Source organism: Arachis ipaensis, chromosome B8, assembly GCF_059453495.1.
Source record: "Arachis ipaensis isolate K30076 ecotype BB chromosome B8, ASM5945349v1, whole genome shotgun sequence".
Taxonomy (NCBI): Eukaryota; Viridiplantae; Streptophyta; class Magnoliopsida; order Fabales; family Fabaceae; genus Arachis; species Arachis ipaensis.
In genome coordinates, this window is record NC_142443.1 from 94870313 (window position 1) to 94875996 (window position 5684).

At 40.9% G+C, this 5684-nt stretch overlaps 1 non-coding gene across 1 annotated transcript; it reads right to left on the reverse strand.

The window, feature by feature from the left end:
• Positions 1 to 450: 450 nt before the first annotated feature.
• On the reverse strand, positions 451 to 558 carry LOC148548889 (small nucleolar RNA R71). Its single transcript, XR_015897110.1, has one exon. It is a non-coding gene; the product is annotated as a small nucleolar RNA R71 (small nucleolar RNA).
• Positions 559 to 5684: the final 5126 nt, after the last annotated feature.

Sequence of the window (5684 nt, forward strand, 5' to 3'; positions counted from 1 at the left end):
AAATACAACAATCCAGAGACAACCTTACAGGAATTTTTGAACAGGAAAAAAGAGATGGCAGCCGAAAATAATAATAATGCAAGGAGGATGCTTGGTGACTTTACTGCACCTAATTCCAATTTACATGGAAGAAGCATCTCAATTCCTACCATTGGAGCAAACAATTTTGAGCTTAAACCTCAATTAGTTTCTCTGAAGCAGTAGAACTGCAAGTTTCATGGATTTCCATCTGAAGATCCTTTTCAGTTCTTAACTGAGTTCTTGCAGATTTGTGATACTGTTAAGACTAATGGAGTAGATCCTGAAGTCTACAGGCTCATGTTTTTCCCTTTTGCTGTGAGAGACAGAGCTAGAATATGGTTGGACTCTAAACCTAAGGATAGCCTGAACTCTTGGGATAAGTTGGTCAAGGCTTTCTTAGCCAAGTTCTTTCCTCCTCAAAAGCTGAGTAAGCTTAGAGTGGATGTTCAAACCTTCAGACAGAAAGAAGGTGAATCCCTCTATGAAGCTTGGGAGAGATACAAGGAACTGACCAAAAAGTGTCCTTCTGACACACTTTCAGAATGGACCATCCTGGATATATTCTATGATGGTCTGTTTGAATTAGCTAAAATGTCATTGGATACTTCTGCAGGTGGATCCATTCACCTAAAGAAAATACCTGCAGAAGCTCAAGAACTCATTGACATGGTTGCTAATAACCAGTTCATGTACACTTCTGAGAGAAATCCTGTGAGTAATGGGACGCCTCAGAAGAAGGGAGTTCTTGAAATTGACACTCTGAATGCCATATTGGCTCAGAACAAAATATTAACTCAACAAGTCAATATGATTTCTCAGAGTCTGAATGGAATGCAAGCTGCATCCAACAGTACTCAAGAGGTATCTTCTGAAGAAGAAGCCTATGATCCTGAAAACCCTGCAATAGCAGAGGTAAATTATATGGGTGAACCTTATGGAAACACCTATAACCCCTCATGGAGAAATCACCCAAATCTCTCATGGAAGGATCAACAAAAGCCTCAACAAGGCTTTAATAATGGTGGAAGAAATAGGTTTAACAATAGTAAACCTTTTCCATCATCCACTCAGCAACAGACAGAGAACTCTGAACAAAATACCTCTAATTTAGCAAACTTAGTCTCTGATCTATCTAAGGCCACTGTGAGTTTCATGAATGAAACAAGGTCCTCCATTAGAAATTTGGAAGTACAAGTGGGCCAGTTGAGTAAAAGGATCACTGAAATCCCTCCTAGTACTCTCCCAAGCAATACAGAAGAAAATCCAAAAGGAGAGTGCAAGCCCATTGAATTGACCATCATGGCCGAACCCACAAGAGAGGAGAAGGACGTGAATCCCAAGGAGGAAGACCTCCTGGGACGTCCAGTGATCAATAAGGAGTTTCCCTCTGAGGAACCAAAGAACTCTGAGGCTCATCTAGAGACCATAGAGATTCCATTGAACCTCCTTACGCCCTTCATGAGCTCTGATGAGTATTCCTCTTCTGAAGAGAATGAGGATGTTACTGAAGAGCAAGTTGCCAAGTTCCTTGGTGCAATCATGAAGCTGAATGCCAATCTATTTGGTAATGAGACTTGGGGAGATGAACCTCCCCTGTTCACCAATGAACTAAATGCATTGGATCAACTGAGATTGCCTCAGAAGAAACAGGATCCAGGAAAGTTCCTAATACCTTGTACCATAGGCACCCTAATACCTTGTACCATAGGCACCATGACCTTTGAGAAGGCTCTATGTGACCCTGGGTCAGGAATAAACCTCATGCCACTATCTGTAATGGAGAAACTGGGAATCTTTAAGGTACAAGCTGCTAAAATCTCATTAGAGATGATAGACAATTCCAGAAAATAGGTTTATGGACTAGTAGAGGACATATTAGTAAAGGTTGAAGGCCTTTACATCCCTGCTGATTTCATAATCCTAGATACTGGGAAGGATGAGGATGAATCCATCATCCTTGGAAGACCCTTCCTAGCCACAACAAGAGATGTGATTGATGTTAACAGAGGTGAACTAGTTCTTCAATTGAATGAGGACTCCCTTGAGTTTAAAACTCAAGGACATCCTTCTATAAACATGGAAAAGAGGCACAGTAAGCTTCTCTCAAAACAGAGTCAACCAGAGCCCCCACAGTCAAACTCTAAGTTTGGTGTTGGGAGGCCACAACCAAACTCTAAGTTTGGTGTTGAACTCCCATATCCAAACTCTAAGTTTGGTGTTGGGGAGTCTCAACAATGCTCTGAACATCTGTGAGGCTCCATGAGAGCCCACTGTCAAGCTATTAATATTAAAGAAGCGCTTGTTGGGAAGTAACCCAATTTTTGTTTATCTAATTTTATTTTTATTTTTGTTGTTCTTTCATGTTTTATTAGGTTCATGATCATGTGGAGTCACAAAATAAATAGAAAAATCAAAAACAGAATCAAAAACAACAGAAGAAAAATCACACCCTGGAGGAAGGGCTTACTGGTGTTTAAACGCCAGTAAGAAACATCTGGATGGCGTTCAACGCCAGAACAGAGCATGGATCTGGCGTTGAATGCCCAAAAGAAGCAGTATCCTGGCATTCAGACACCAGAAATGCACACTGAGAAAAGCTGGCGCTGAACGCCAGAAACAAGCATAGAACTGGCGTTCAACGCCAGAAACATGCTGCATCTGGGCGCTGAACGCCCAGAACAAGCACCATTCGGCGTCTAAACGCCAGAATTGCATGCAAAGGCATTTTACATGCCTAATTGGTGCAGGGATGCAATTCCTTGACACCTCAGGATCTGTAAACCCCACAGGATCATCTCAGCATCTTTGGACCCCACAGGATCCCCACCTTCCTCCACTCATACTCTTCCCTCTTCTCAATGTTCATCCTCTCTTCCCAATAAACACCTTTCCCCAAAACCCTTCACCAATCACATCAAGCTCTCTTCCCTACTACCCCTTCACCACTCACATCCATCCACTCTTCCCCATAAACCTACCTCAAAAACCCCACCTACCTTCAAAATTCAAAATCAATTTCCCACCCAAACCCACCTCATATGGCCGAACCTTAACCCCCCTCCCTTCCCTATATAAACCCCTCCATTCCTCTTCATTTTCACACAACACAACCCTCTCTTCCCCTTCTTGGCCGAAACACTTACCTCTCTCCCTCTCCTCTATTTCTTCTTCTTCTTCATCTCTTCTTTCTTCTCTTGCTCGAGGGCGAGCAATATTATAAGTTTGGTGTGGTAAAAGCATAAGCTTTTTGTTTTTCCATTACCATTCATGGCACCTAAGACCGGAGAATCCTCTAGAAATGGGAAAGGGAAGACAAAAGCTTCCACCTCCGAGTCATGGGAGATGGAAAGATTCATCTCCAAAGCCCATCAAGACCACTTCTATGATGTTATGGCCAAGAAGAAGGTGATCCCCGAGGTCCCTTTCAAACTCAAGAAAAATGAGTATCCGGAGATCCGACATGAGATCCAAAGAAGAGGTTGGGAAGTTCTAACAAACCCCATCCAACAAGTCGGCATCCTAATGGTTCAAGAGTTCTATGTCAATGCATGGATCACTAAGAACCATGATCAAAGTAAGAACCCAAACCCAAAGAATTATCTCACCATGGTTCGGGGTAAATACTTAGATTTTAGTCCGGAAAATGTGAGGTTGGCGTTTGACTTGCCTATGATGCAAGGAGATGCACGTTCCTACACTAGAAGGGTCAATTTTGATCAAATGTTGGACCAAGTCCTCACGGACATATGTGTGGAAGGAGCTCAATGGAAGATTGACTCAAAAGGCAAACCGGTTCAACTTAGAAGACTGGACCTCAAGCCTGTGGCTAGAGGATAGTTGGAGTTCATCTAACGCTCCATCATCCCCACTAGCAACCGATCTGAAGTTACTGTGGATCGGGCCATCATGATTCATAGCATCATGATTGGTGAGGAAGTAGAAGTTCATGAAGTCATCTCCCTTGAACTCTACAAAATAGCCGAAAAGTCCTCCCCCTTGGCAAGACTAGCTTTCCCTCATCTTATTTGCCATCTATGTTACTCAGCTGGAGCTTTCATAGAAGGAGACATTTTTATTGAGGAAGAGAAGCCCATCACTAAGAAAAGGATGGAGCAAACAAGAGAGCCCACTCATGGAGCTCAAGAAACGCATGAGGAAGCTCACCATCAAGAAATCCCTGAGATACCTCAAGGGATGCACTTTCCTCCATAGAATTTTTGGGAGCAAATCAACACCTCCCTAGGAGAATTAAGTTCCAACATGGGACAATTAAGGGTGGAACATCAAGAGCACTCCATCATCCTTCATGAAATTAGAGAAGATCAAAAAGCAATGAGGGAGGAGCAACAAAGACCAGAAAGAGACATAGAAGAGCTCAAGGACATCATTGGTTCCTCAAGGAGAAAACGCCACCATCACTAAGGTGGACTCATTCCTTGTTCTTACATTCTCTATTTTTCGTTTTCTTTATGTTAAGTGCTTATCCATGTTTGTGTCTTATTACATGATCATTAGTATTTAGTAACTTTGTCTTAAAGTTATGAATGTCCTATGAATCCATCACCTCTCTTAAATGAAAAATGTTTTAATTCAAAAGAACAAGAAGTACATGAGTTTCGAATTTATCCTTGAACTTAGTTTAATTATATTGATGTGGTGACAATACTTTTTGTTTTCTGAATGAATGCTTGAACAGTGCATATGTCTTTTGAAGTTGTTGTTCATGAATGTTAAATATGTTGGCTCTTGAAAGAATGATGACAAGGAGACATGTTATTTGATAATCTGAAAAATCATAAAAATGATTCTTAAAGCAAGAAAAAGCAGTGAATACAAAAGCTTGCAGAAAAAAAAAAAAAAGAAAAAAATAGCGAAAAAAAAAGGAAGAAAAAGCATGCAGAAAAAGCCAAAAGCTCTTAAAACCAAAAGGCAAGAGCAAAAAAGCCAATAACCCTTAAAACCAAAAGGCAAGGGTAAATAAAAAGGATTCCAAGGCTTTGAGCATCAGTGGATAGGAGGGCCTAAAGGAATAAAATCTTGGCCTAAGCGGCTAAACCAAGTTGTCACTAACCATGTGCTTGTGGCGTGAAGGTGTCAAATGAAAACTTGAGACTGAGCGGTTAAAGTCAAGGTCCAAAGCAAAAACAAAAAAAAAGAGTGTGTGCTTAAGAACCCTGGACACCTCTAATTGGGGACTTTAGCAAAGCTGAGTCACAATCTGAAAAGGTTCACCCAATTATGTGTCTGTGGCATTTATGTATCCGGTGGTAATACTGGAAAACAAAGTGCTTAGGGCCACGGCCAAGACTCATAAAGTAGCTGTGTTCAAGAATCAACATACTGAACTAGGAGAATCACTAACACTATCTGAACTCTGAGTTCCTATAGATGCCAATCATTTTGAACTTCAATGGATAAAGTGAGATGCCAAAACTATTCAAGAGGCAAAAACTACAAGTCCCGCTCATCTGATTGGAGCTATGTTTCATTGATAGTTTGGAATTTATAGTATATTTTCTTCTTTTTATCCTATTTGATTTTCAGTTACTTGGGGACAAGTAATAATTTAAGTTTGGTGTTGTGATGAGCGGATAATTTATACGCTTTTTGGCATTATTTTTAGTATGTTTTTAGTAGGATCTAGTTACTTTTAGGGATGTTTT